Below are 13942 nucleotides of genomic sequence, written 5' to 3'. Positions count from 1 at the left end.
TGGGTCTTTGGCGTCGCCAATCAGAGCCCTGAGACAGCAGAGGTCACCTACCTGAAGGTGAACCTTGGACACCCTCGAACTCCTTCCCCACTGTGCCCCTTCAGGCTCTCCAAGGGGTCTGGGTCAGATACCCATTGCCACTTACAATGTGTCTGGGTGCATGCAGGGACCCAGTGTGCAGACAGGCAAGTGGGCAGGGAAGCTCGTGGCCACCTCACATGATGCAGAGGGACTGGGACCCTGCCCAAGTTGGAATGCTGCCCCTAGCACTAGGACAGAGGAGCCCTATGAGCCTGAGACCTCTCAGGATGGACAAATTCAGGAGTCTGTGTAGGCCAGGGAAGGTTCTGTCCATGTCCCATCCTAATAAGACTGACCTGTGCCACTGTTCCAGGGCATCATTCCCAGGTAGGCAGGTGGAAAGCAGGGCAGAGCTCAAAGCTAGCTAGCTGGTGGGGCATAGAAGTGTCCTATGGAGGGGCCGGGCGGTGGCGCTAAAGGTAAGGTGCCTGCCTTGCCTGCGCTAGCCTTGGACGGACCGCGGTTTGATCCCCCGGTGTCCCATATGCTCCCCCAAGCCAGGAGCAACTTCTGAGTGCATAGCCAGGAGTAACCCCTGAGCGTTACCGGGTGTGACCCAAAAACCAAAAAAAAAAAAAAAAGTGTCCTATGGAGACCCTGATCGGGCAGTTAGTACTTCTAGGGGCAGCCAAGTGCCAATGACGCAGTTCAGTCAGGCCAGGTGGGGGTGGGCAGCCTAGTGTCCACTCTTGGTGCCCACAAGGAAAATGAGTAGTGGCTTTGAGCAGTTTGGAGAGGGATTGATGTCGGGGGATGATGAGAGTATCTAGGGGGTACTGATGTGTGGGGCAGAATTGGGGGTGCATCACTTTTAGGGGCAGCTGAGAAAGACTCAAAACATTGTCCCATTCCACAGGGGTCCCAGATCCTGGGTCTGAACCTTGACCTGAGCACACAAAGTCAATCCCTGCCTCCCACCTCCTTGTGGGCCAGAAACAAGAAGCCCCCTGGCCCCTCTCAGAGGGGCCAGTAATGCTCCAGTGGGCATTACTGACACCCGAGCCATAGGGCAGACCCTGGCACCCTCCCTGATTCTCACTCCGCCTGGCATTGCCTACCTGGCCACCTTGGTCTACCTGTCTGCCCTTGCCCATGGATCATTACCACCTCTCCAACATACAGACTTAGGGGACCCTCCCCACCACCATCCTCTGCACTCTCATTTCCTAGAGCCCCCCATGTTTTCCTGCTGTCTCCACCTCTGTGCTTTTCACACCCCTCATGTTCTTTCTGATCTGGGGGTTGTGTTGTTCGCCAAGCTCAAAATACCCCAAAAAACACCCCTTCGCAGAACATCACGTTTCCTGGTTCCTGCCAACACCTGCTTCCTGCCGGCACAGAACTTAGGGATGCCGAACCAAACCAAGGTGCCAGGTCCCTGGAAAGGGGGTTTTTCCTAAATTAGAGCCTCGTTAGCTGGGAGTGAGATAGCCTGAACCCCACAGACACCCCGACACCCTCCACTGGCAGAGCAGGAGGGGCCTGGCAGGCCTGACAGACTTGACGCTCCTGCCCGTAAACATGACATTAGCTGTTCATGTGACAGCCAGACTCCAGCCATCCTGACCAGCTCTCAGGCCCTGCTATAAAGCCGCCATCACCTCAGCTATTGTGGCAGAACGCAAACACTTATTCTGAGACCCTGCGGTGCTCAGGGTGGACTCCTGGCTCTGCGTTCAGGAATCACTCCTGTTGGCATACAGGGGATTCATGCTGGATGCCGGAGATCAAATCCAGGCCAGCCATGTGCCATGCAAGCACCCTCCCCAATATCCTATCACTCTAGCACCAAAAGCAGCTTCTGATGAAGCGAGTCCTGAGCACTGTGCACTCCTGAATGAGCCTTGGGGGGTCCCACCCCCACCCCCATTGAACTCTGACTCCCAGTGACAAGGAGGCTGGATCCCACCTGGACCCTCCGTGGCTCTGGCATGGACAGCGCATCCTGGATGTGAATCATAGCACTGATTCACGGCTCAGCAGGAGCAGAAGGGCCTACCGTGTGCCTAGCGAGGACCCGGGCTTGTCATGCAGCCTCTGTGCCGTGACTCAGAGCAGCGGGCACTGCGTGGGGCAGTGACTGGGGCACCATGCCAGGCCCAGTGTCCAGTTCTGATGTCCTAGAGGCTCAGGGAAGAGCGGGCCTGGCCTCGGTCTCCACCTTGCTGACTCAGGCATGCTCACCACAGCAACATGAGCATGCATACGCACACACACACACACTCACACACACAATCCTGAACATGTGTATATTGCCTATTCCACATATTCTGAACATGTGTCTGCATATGAGATAGGCAGAGTTACACAGGCACCTGTCTCCTCGCACATATGGAAGTCGCATGTATTTATATGTACCGTCTACATACCGGGACATGTGTGTACGTGTCCACTGACGTGTATGTACACACTGGCAGCTGTAGTACTGCATGGGCACAGAATCCCTGCAGGCCCTGATGTGTCTGTGAACATACTTTGCGGCTACTCCTCAGCCCCATCTATTCTCAGGGAGCCTCCTCCTTCCAAGTTCCGATGAGCCCTGCTGGCCTGTGACAGAAGCTCCTGGAGGAGGTCAGGGACAGTCAGCCTGACCCTAGAACTTTGAGCGACGCAGTGGAGCTGTGGGGGGACCTCTTGGCCAGCTGAAGCCCCAGACATCATGCTTACTGACTTTGTGGGTCCCAGGGTACCCCAGGTGGGCCTGCTCCTCTGCCTGGATCTTGCAGCTATGGGAGTCACCTCAGGACATGACTGTGCCTACACAGGTGCCTGCTGTCCTCGTTGGCACCACCCGCCCTGGCCAAAACCCCACTGTGTCAGATCCAGGCCTGGATTCCTGCTGATTCCTGGGTGCCTCTCATACAAATGCCTCTAATAGGCCATTTCCAGGAAGTGGGGGAGGCCTCCACCTGCCCCCCCCCTCCCCGGGAGGGCTGAGCCAGGCCTGTCCCTGTAACCTCTCCAGAAAGAGACAGTCCTTTCAGTATTGATCGTTTCCCTGCACAGGCTGGAAATGAGGTCACAGGAGGAGGTGCCTCCTTTGCTGCTGGTTTCAACTTGGCCTCCCAGATTCCTGCATCCTGCCCTGGTGAATGGTGGAGTTCCTCATTCCAACTGAGGATCCTGGAAGTTCATCAAAGGCCAAATTGCAGATCCTGAGCTGAAGAATAGCACAGCAGGGAGGGCGTTTGCCTTGCACACACCTGACACAGGTTTTGGATCTCTGGCATCCCATATGGTCTTCCAAGCCTGCCATGGGTAATTTCTGAGCACAGAGCCAAGAGGAAGCCCTGAGCACTGCTGGGAGGGCCTTCTCCCCTCCCCCAAATAAAACAAACAAAAAGACTCACTAATCGGGCCAGAGTAATAGCACAGCAGAAAGAGATCTTGCCTTGCATGCTGCTGACCCTGGTTCAGTCCCCCAGAATCCCATATGGGCTTCAGGAGTGATACCTGAGTGCAGAGCCAGGGGTAACCGCTGAGCATTGCCAGGTGGGATGTCTCCTTCCCCCAAAAAAGACTTACTGGGGCCAGAGAGATAGCACAGCGGTAAGGCGTTTGACTTGCATGCAGAAGGACGTTGGTTCAAATCCTGGCATCCCATATGGTCCCCTGAGCCTGCCGGGGACAATTTCTGAGCGTAGAGCCAGGAGTAAACCCTAAGTGCTGCCGGGTGTGACCCCCCTAAAAAAAAAGACTTAATACATAGCACTTTTGGGCTCACATGCAAAGCCCTGCCCAGTGCTTTTTCCAGGACTCATGCAAAGTCTCAAGCAGTGGGGCCAATGTGAATTCAGCAGTGCTGAGAAGCTTCCATAGCTTCCTCATGACCCTGTTCCTGAGGTCGCACATCTGCCGCAATGTCCAACCTCACCAGAGGGAAGGACCATTACCACCCCAACCCCTCATGTCTGGGCTGCCACCTTGTCCAGAGGTGCTGCTGTAGTCCCCATGAGGTTGGGGATGACAAAGCCAAGAGAGAAGAAAATCCTCATCAGAGGCCACAGCCGTGTCTCCAGCCCCAATTCACCTTCCACACTTGCTCGGTGGCCTGGCACTGATGCCATCACTCTAGGCTCAGTGCTGCACGCATCTGCATGCCAACTTTAAGCTGAACCCACCACCATCCTTGACCTGGTAAGAGACAGAGACAATCAATGCCAGAAGTTGCTCTGGAGGTTCCAGGTCACGGGCAGAGATCAACACTTGCTTCCATCCAGAACAAAAACATCGAGAGCAGGAGCACAGTGGGGAGGACATTTGCCTTACACAGATCCAACTAGGGTTCAATTTCTGGCATCCTATAGCGTCTCCCAAGCTCACCTGGAGTGATTTCTGAGTGCAGAGCCAAGTGTAAGCCCTGAGCACTGCTAGGAGTGGCCCCAAAACAAAACAAACAAACAAACAAAAATCTATCGAGGGCTGGAGGGATAGGACAGTGGGGAGGGTACCTGCCACCAGTGATATGACCAGAGATAATATTGTCTATGTGGGAGACTGGATTTTAGTCCCAGAGTCCCATAGGATCCCCTTGAGCTTACTAGGAGTTATTCCTGAGTGAGTATGGCTCGGTGTGACCCAAAAACAAAAATAAAAGCAAAATCAAACCAAAAAAAAAATCATAAAAAAGAATCTGGCAGCTTCCAACTGAGCCTTCAACAATGCCCCCAACAATGTACCTGGCAGGGGACACACATTCCTGAGCACAACAGGAGGCTTTTCTTGTCCACGATCCCTGAGCAGTGCAAGGTGCTGTGGTGAGTGAAGGAGAGAAGGTCAATTCCACCAGGTAAGTGGTGCTTGGTTGCCTGGGGTGGAGATTGGGGAGGTGGGGGGGGGGGGAATGGTGGCAGGAGGGTGGAGACAGGAGGTAGCGGGGCAGGACATCAGGGTGAGGTGGCCACAGGGTGTCAAGGGCAGGGGCTGTCCTGGTGGGTGCAGGGTGCTGGCGTAACCCCATCCAGTAACTTTGGTGAGGGCGAGCTCCCGGGTTGTTCCTCATCCTGGGGGGAGGAAAGAAGATCAGAGTGGGGGGGGTGTTGTGTTAAATATTAATTATAGAGTCCTAGGTGGTGCATGGAGTCGGCCTGGCATGCACCATTTATCCATCCACTCCTTCCATTATCAAGGACTTTATAATTAATACTTAATATGACAGGGGAGCCCAGTGACATGCAGGGTCCTAGGGGTGGTGGGGGGTGAAGGCTGGTCCCACCTCATGTTAGAAGTAGCCTGTGTGCTGAAAGGAAACCTCACAGGGCCCAAACCTTGAACCTCATGGCTGCCTCCAGCATCTCATCCTGGGGATGAAGTGGGACAGTCCATGTCCATGCTCAGGAGAGGACCAGCTCAGCCCTTGACACAGGGTTGATCTCCTGGTATGGGGAATGTGGGGTACACTCCTCACACTCCCAAAGCACCAATGACCCTCCCAGAACCAATGTGGGTGTTGCCCAGGAGCAGCTATTCCCCAGCACCCTCACCCTGGTCCTGATACCACCGTTCATGTGGACACCATGCTGGGTCTGAGGTCCTGCCCTCCTGCTGAGAGCCACATCCATAGAGAGGACCCCCCAGAAGCCTGAGGTCCTCAGGGAGGGACCATGGGGGCTGCTTTCCCCGCTTTCTTTTCTTTTGCTTCTGCAGCTGGGGAGATGGGGAGACACAGCAGACACCTCCGTCTCTCCACCCCCGCAGCTAGAGGAGATGGAAGCAATTTGGCGTGTGTGAATTATTCAGAAGCACGGGAATAAAATGAAGAATGGAAACGGGGCGCCCAGATACAGACGCTCGGAAAAGAGATCCCAACAGGGCTGGAAAACAAATTAACAGCAAGACCTGGGTGTGATCTGATTAGAAGCAACTAGTGTCGCAGGAACAACATTCAGCTCGCTTTTCTGCTGGCACATTTCCCTTACCCTTTTATGGGCATCTGTGGTGGCCCCCACTTTTTATCTTTGCCCTTCTGGAGGGCAAAGATTCATTCAAGCGAGGATCCTAGGAATTCTAGTTTCTGGCTGACCAGAGATTCAGTTCACTTTGCAGCTCACCCTTTTTGTTTGTTTGTTTGTTTGTTTTTTGTTTTGGGGTCACACCCTGCTTTATGCTCAGAAATCACTCCTGCCAGGCTCAGGGGACCATATGGGATGCTGGGATTCCAACCAATGACCTTCTGCATGAAAGGCAAAGCCTTACCTCCATGCTATCTCTCCGGCCCCTCAGCTCACCCTTAATATAATCCTAGAACCCCACAAAGCCTGAGCTGTGACCTCCATCAGCCTGACTGAGCCTGGACTCACCAGGATGCCACAGTAGCGTGCCAAGAATGTACCAGTGTACCAAGGAACTCCCCTCTGTGCCTGGGACTGACCAGTTTCCCACAAAAATCATCACTGTGCCCTGTGGCCCAGCAGTGTGTAAGGGAGTCAACCAGCATCTCACGGGGCCTGGCCAGGTGCTCCCAGGAGTGGAGATGCCTTTTGTGGGTTACATACAGTCTCTGTCCCTGTGACATTAGTGGGGTGGTGGCTGTTGGCTTGGCCTTTTACACATAGAGCTGACTCAAGCCAGGACCTGCAGCCTCACCTTTGACCCCCAGAGCTTATGATTCAGCGGCCACATAGTATTGCATTGGCCTGTTGGGCTGGGTGGGACCCAACTCAGCCCTATCCCTTTGGGGAGCTGCAGTCACTAAGGCCAGGCAAGGTCCTTCATTCTAGGGTGCTGAGCCTCCACTCTGTGACTTGTGGCAAGGGCCAAACACTAGGTAGTTGACGTAGATCCCACCCTACAATCTGTTTTGCGAGAACCTACATTGCAGAAGCCACAGTGGGATGGGATGAGACATCAGATACACACACACACTTACAAATCCATGCACAAACAAACACACGTGCATATACACGCATACAAAACACACAAGTGTACACATATACACAAATATATACTCACATACAAACACACTCACACACATAGTCACATGCACACAAATCGTAGAATAAATCCCCACACTGCGAAATCATCCCAAGTGCTGTCTTTCCGACCCTATGTGAACGGGTCTGAAGAAGAGTAGCAGAGAAGAATTAATAAACCAAGCCAGTCAGGAGAGTCATGGAGCCAGCGGCTTCTCACCTCGAGGTCTCTCTATGTGCCAAGCCAGACTGACCTTTCTTTTATTAAACCAGCCCCAATTCACCCAGGTGGGGGGAGAGTTGAGTGAGATCTAGACAGGCTTTTACATATCAAAGGGATAGGTTTAAAAGGAAAGAAGATGGGGGAACGCCTTTGTTTTGGGTTAATAGCTGGGTGTCATCATACACAAATACATGCATACACATAAACACATCACACTTTCACATATATGCTCTCACATAATCACAAATGCAGGCACACAAATATACACACACTTATGTATACAAATACATACATGCAAACACAGACATACATATACTCAAAGCACACGAACAATCATATTCACACTCACACACATACACAAATATGAACACACACATAGAAATACTAGCACACTCATACATATGCACACAAGCTCATACAAACACATACACACTAATAAATGCACACACACACACACACACACACACACACACACACACACACACACACACTGTCCAGCTCCCTGTTCCCCTTACTTCCACCCCAAAGTGGCTGGAGAGCCAATCCTGCTCCATGTACTATATCTTGAGAGAACATACATACTCAGCTGTCTTTCTCGTCTTTCTTTCTTTCTTCTTTCTTCCTCAAAGCCCCCCCACTATTTGTTCCAAACCTGCCTTCTGTCTTAAGAAATGAACCAGGCAGAAGAGTCCTTGTGCAGCCTATCTGAGGAGACTCTGCAGCTCAGGGAAGCACAGAGTGGAGGCGGGAGTGCTCTGAGCTGGGATCAAGCCTTCCTCCTGCTTCTTGATCCTCTTTAGGTAAAATCTTTCCCTCCGGAATAACATAGGGTGTGAGTCCGGTTTGCCTGGGCACCAGGCAGAGTCATCTGCTTTCATGTTGGCTTCAGAAACACTCCAAGCTCACCTCAGTAGCACGACCTATGAACCCTATATCCTCACAGAGAGGGAGAAGGGCCCCTTCCTAGACTGCCTGTAAGTGGTCTAGTGGGTCATGAGTCTGCTGAGAAGCCAGGAAAACCCATCATCAGTCTGTTCACCAGCCACATGACCAGGATCCCCTGAGCACTTTCAGATACCAGGTTCTGACTCAGGAGTTGGAACCTTGATGAGAAGGATTCAGGGACCCTCCTCAGAGTGTGGGAACTAAAGGACAGAAGTCGGGGTGCCCCAACAGGCCATGAGCATAAGCGGTGGACAGTGGGACTGGAAGATGAGGGGCAGTGTTTAGGGGAAACAGCCTCTCCTGTCTGATTCTTTCAGTGAGTGAGAGCAAGGTCAGACCAGGAAGAGGAGGGAACTAGGCTGGGCAGGGCTTTGAGGGGAAGGAGGGGCCACAACATCCCCTTAAATAAGGCCTAGGAGCCCTCTCTATAGTGGTGTGCCTGGGAGAATTCAGGGGGCCCATGTGGACCCACCACCACTTAGGTGTGTAGGAGTCAGTGATGGGGGGGACGACCAGAAAAAAGTGGATGCTGGGGGGAGGCCTGGGACCCAAGGTGCCATCTGAACAGGGCTGGAGCTGGGGTTTAGAACCAGGACCAGAGATACAAGCTCAAGGTCATGCTCCAGGAGATCCCTTTGGGGAGCATCCATGCCTTCACCCAGCCCTCCTAGAGGTATTGAGCTGTGAGTTGTACACAGGAAGAGGCTGCGTTTTTGCAGGCAAGGATGCTTGTCCACACATAAGTTGGTTCCACCTTGGGGCAACTGGAAGGGCCAGCAGGATTAAGAAACAGTGGAGCAAGCTCCTGAGACAGACCCTTAGCTCAGAGCTCACATGGGTTAGGGGAAGCACAGAAGAAAGAGAAACACCACTCTGCCTGGTTGCAGGGCTCTCACAAAAGGCATAGGGACACTCACAAAAAAAACAGGTGTGTCCCCTATTCAGGGAGGCCAGGCTAGTACTGACAAGACAGGAATGTGGGGCTGAACCATGTGTCATTTTTCTTATTTTCAGAAGAAGCATCCTTCAACTTCTAGGGTGGGATACGTGGAGGGACTGGGCTGGACGAAAAGAAAATTTCCCCTGTCCAGCCCTGGTATTCGAGGGCATCAGAGATATGTCTGCTGCTAGAGGGAGGGGCTGCACCCAGGGCCCACCCTCCTTGCAGTCCTTGAGAAGGCAAACCAACTCCTAAATCTCCATCCCAGACCACCTCCAGTTGCTGCCGCACTGTAGACATTGGCTGGGCCATGCTTTACCCCTAGGAATCCCACACCGCCTTGGCCCTGCCCGGGGCCAGACACTGTGCACTGTGCCCCATTGTGTGTCTGAGCATCAGTCAGCTGTAAAATGTCTATGGCTAGAGATGCCCAGCCCAAGGCCCCGCCCAACTGTCCCCTGCTCACCCCCCAGATGACATTTCTGCGCCCGCCACTGCCCCCACCCTGCCAACACAAGATGATTTTATTGATCCAAGTCTCCGGGCCTGTCGATTTCCTGGGTGGGGAAGGCGCTGGCATCCTCAGGGCCTTTCTTAAACAAGTCGTAAAATGGATCGTGGATGTAAAAAGAGATCATAAAACACGCCGCTGGGCAGAGCGGAGTGGCGCCGACTTTATAAATCAGGGGGATGAGATTCAGATGAGCGGGGACCCTGCTCTGGATGGAAAACACTAAGTCCTCTACGTTGGCCATGAGGTTGCTACAACTGAGCCCACCGAAGCATCAGGGCCTGGCCCAGCCCCAGTTTCACTCGGTTTCAGTTTCAGCCCCCGACCCACATCCAGGCAAGTATGGAGGAAACCCCTCCAAAGCTAAATCTGAGGGGGGAGGTGACACAGAATCCCAGAGTCCTCCTGGGGACCCTCCTCCACTGTCCTTTTCACTGTCCCCAAACCCTTGCTCAGACCCGAGCCCCCAGCTGCTTGCTCAGGGCTAGGATTCAGCAGCAGGAGGTGGCTCTGGGCAGAGGAAAGAGAAGATCCTATAGCTCAGAAAGCACCTTGGCTGAGCCCTGAAGGAAGGGGGAACGGGGTGTGCTGGCAGAACTGAGAAAGGGCAAGCAGGGTCAACCTCCTACATGCCTCTGCACCCTGCAGACCCAACCCAGCCTAGGTGCCCTACTGCCCATTCAGCACTGCTAGACAGGCTGGACTCCCGCTGAGGCCAGAGGAGGGTGAAACCAGGGACCCCCTCCCCTTCACCACCAGAATGTCCCCAGTCCCAGCCCAAGGCCAGCATAGAGGAAGAAAGAGGGAGGGAGGGTTAGTGATCCTAACCTCTGATTCCAGGCTGTTCCTCCTTCTCTAGAGGACCCTAGGGAAGACTGACAATGTCCTTGACCTTGACCCCATCTAGCACCTACAGAGCTGCCCTTGCCTGACCTTGATCCTATCCAGTGCTTGCAGCATAGTATTGATCTTGATTCCACGTAGGGCCCATAGAGCTGCCCTTGACCTTGACCCACAGTGTTGGACTTGGCCTTGATCCTGCTGAGTGCTCCTAGAATAACCTTGACATTGAATCAGGCCGGAAGAAGACATAACGGGACTTGGAATTTGCTTTTCACTCTAGCACCTTGGGGAACCCACAGCTCAGAACCGACTTGGAAGGTGGGCCTTCAGGCCCTGTGAAGCCCTCTCCCCTGGAGTGCTGAATTCCAGACAGCTAGTGTGCTGGTCGGCGCCCCCTCCTGGCACCCAGGAAAGGCAGGAACCCAGCACAACCCGGATCTCATTTCCCTGAGGATCAACCCAAGACACCTGGGGCTCAGGGACGGATTTAGGAGGTGCTGAGTCATGCTGCCTGTTTAGAAAACAGAGATAATTGAGTTACTGGCGGCAGGGGCTGGGCTGGAAAAAAACCGTGTGGGAACAGCTGGTGAGGAGGGAGGATCCAATTTGTGCTGGGGGCCCTGAACCAGCCCCCTCCCCAGTCTGGTAGGGCCTCCCAGCAGGGCAGGGTCCTCTGGGCATCCTTAGGTAACCGACAGAATCCCAAGGAACTCTCTGAGATGCACTTCTGTTCTGGATTCCCTCCTGCACAGTTTTCAGAATCTTCACTTTCCCCCAAATCCCCTGCTCCCTGCTCAGCTTCCTCCCTGTGTCCCCACCCCCACCCCTTGCATCTGAGAGCAGGTGTGAGGGATGGTGTTGGCTGCATGCTGGGTTAAGACCACAGGGTGGAGTGACACAGGACCATGGTGTGGGGTGACAGGGTGAAAACTGTTGGTGATCCAGACCCAGAAAAGAGGAAAATTCTAGGGAGACAGGAGGAAGAGGAGCCCTGATCTTAGCAGAGGGCACTTGACCTTGCAGATCCCACTCTGGGGACTGGGCATAGGATGGACCCAGTTCTGTCTAGGGAACTTGTGTCCCTCAGAGGAGTGTTTTCCTGTCTCCTCTCCAGTTGAACAGCTAGGGGTCCCCAGAAGTTCTCAGGCATGTGGAGGTGAGGAGCATGACCCCATTCATGGCTACTCCTCCCAGCAGGACCCTCATCTTTCATCTCTCAGTGCCCATCTGTAGGCTGTTAGGTCCGTACTAACAACCCAGGGATTGGACAAAGAGCCCACTAGGCAATGCAAGTCACAAAGCAGGGTTTACTAAGCCAGCATGCTGGGGTCCAACCACTCCTGACCAGCAGGATGTAGATTAGGCCCTGAACTTGGGGTCTGTAGAGTTTTTTATAGTCACTGACACCATGCACATTGTTCAGTTAGACTCAGGAAACAGATAGCAAAGGGTACACATTTCGCATAACACAAGTAACATATAATTCAAATGGATCAAGGTCGCCCTAGACAAGGCATATCCACCAGGCCTGGATGTGGGAGAGCGGACATAGATAAGTGCTTACTTATCTATAGATGCACTATAGGCATCTATCAGTTTCAGTTCCTGTGCCTCCCCGGTGCCTCTTTTCTTCTGAGAAGGTTGGTAGGCTCTATTTCCCCATGTCAGCCTGACCTCCGAAAATGCATATAAGCATTAAGGCATAGTTAAAGCATAGCCTAGGGCCTAACCGGCCAGGCATCTCAATCAGTGTCTGTGAATGTGAGGTTGGCATGTGCCCAACTGTCCTTACATAGACAAGCAACCAGTGTCCCAGTGGTAACTATTGCATCATGGAAGCAGGTGTGTCTCCAGGACACCACCCCAACATTCTTTCCCTTGTAATGATTTAATTGTGTAGGATCAGTCCTCTCGTACCCCATGCCTCAACACACACACACACACACACACACACACACACACATGCTCCAACTAGTGCCAGAGAACAGGACAACTGTGTCTTGCACTGATATGTTCCCACCATCTTCCAAGTACTTACAAAAGTTGTCTGGTCAGTGGGTATGTGGATGAATACATGATAGATGAGTGAATGGCTAGATGGATTCATGGGTGGATAGATGGATGAATGGATAGCTGGAAGGATGAGTGGATGAATAGTTGGGTGGGTGGGTAGGTGGATGGATAAATAGATAGATGGGTGTGTAAATGAATGAGTGGATAGATGGACAGGTGAATGGATAGAAGATAGAGGAATTATGATCAATAAATGTATGGGTAGACAGAGGAATAGATGGATAGATAAATGAAGCATAAGTGACAGATGATGGGTCAGTGAATGGATAAGAGGATAGATGAATTTGAGTAGATCAACAAATAGATGGGTGAGTAGATGAATGGCAAGTGGATGGGTAAGTAAGTGGACGGCTGGTGAGAGGGTGGATGAATGGATGGGCCAGTGGTTTGGTGATGGTAGATGGAATCATGAGTGAATGGGTAGAGGGATGGATGAGTGGATAGATGGTGGATGGGTGAGTAGATGGCAGATTTATTTATAGATATATAGATGGATGGGAAAATGGATGGGTGAGCAGTGGTATCATCTTTGTCTTACACCCCAATTTTTTAGTGGAGACTCTGTACCCTATCTTATCCCTGATGGCTTCTCTGTGGCAGTTCTACCTCCCACCCAAGCCCACCGCTGCTTTCCTATGACTTGTCAAAAATCCAGCTCCCTTGTCTTGCGCTGCGACCTTTTTTCTGTTTCTTGTTGTTACATCTTCACTATGTTCCAAGTTTCCACAATCCTTAGAGCAAAGCAGCTTTTTTCTGCCTTTGCCCTTCCATGTCCTTTGCCCTTGCAACCTACTCTGAGTACATGTTTGGCTCTGACCCAGGGACCTCTAATGGATGCCCAAGTTCCAGATGCCACCTCCCACAGTGGACAGGCCCTGCAATGTTTATGATCAAGGAGCCAATCCCATCCACCCACCCCTGGTTTTGAAGAATTGTAAGAACCAATCCACATCCCAATGATACCCTCCTAAGCCTAGAAGGCCTCACCCACAACACTGCCCCTCCAAAGGCTCTGATTCCTGCTGGGGATTAAGAAGGGCATCAAGAGGGGGCTGGAGTTAGAGTATATTTGCTTTGGACATGGCCTATATGAGTTTGATCCTCAGCATCCCATATGGTCTCCTGAGCACCACCAGGAGTGATTCCAGAACACTGAGCCAGCAATAAGCCCAGAATGCTGACAGATGTAACTCAAAAGCAAAAGGGCACCAGAACACAGTCCAAGGCAGGAGGAGTCAATGCTCTCAAGAGGACACAGGTGTGCTGTCCAGTCCTGGTAACAGGGAAGCTCCCCCATTGTGTCTGTCCCTCGGGGTCCCCACCAGCCCTGCCCCAAACCAGTAGGTGGGGACTTCTGGTGTTTCTCTGGAAAAAGAACTGTTCATGCCCTTACAGCCTTACCTCCCTCTGGGACC

This window comes from Suncus etruscus, chromosome 5 (genome assembly GCF_024139225.1).
Source record: "Suncus etruscus isolate mSunEtr1 chromosome 5, mSunEtr1.pri.cur, whole genome shotgun sequence".
NCBI classification, from domain to species: domain Eukaryota; kingdom Metazoa; phylum Chordata; class Mammalia; order Eulipotyphla; family Soricidae; genus Suncus; species Suncus etruscus.
This window is presented reverse-complemented; position numbering follows the sequence as displayed.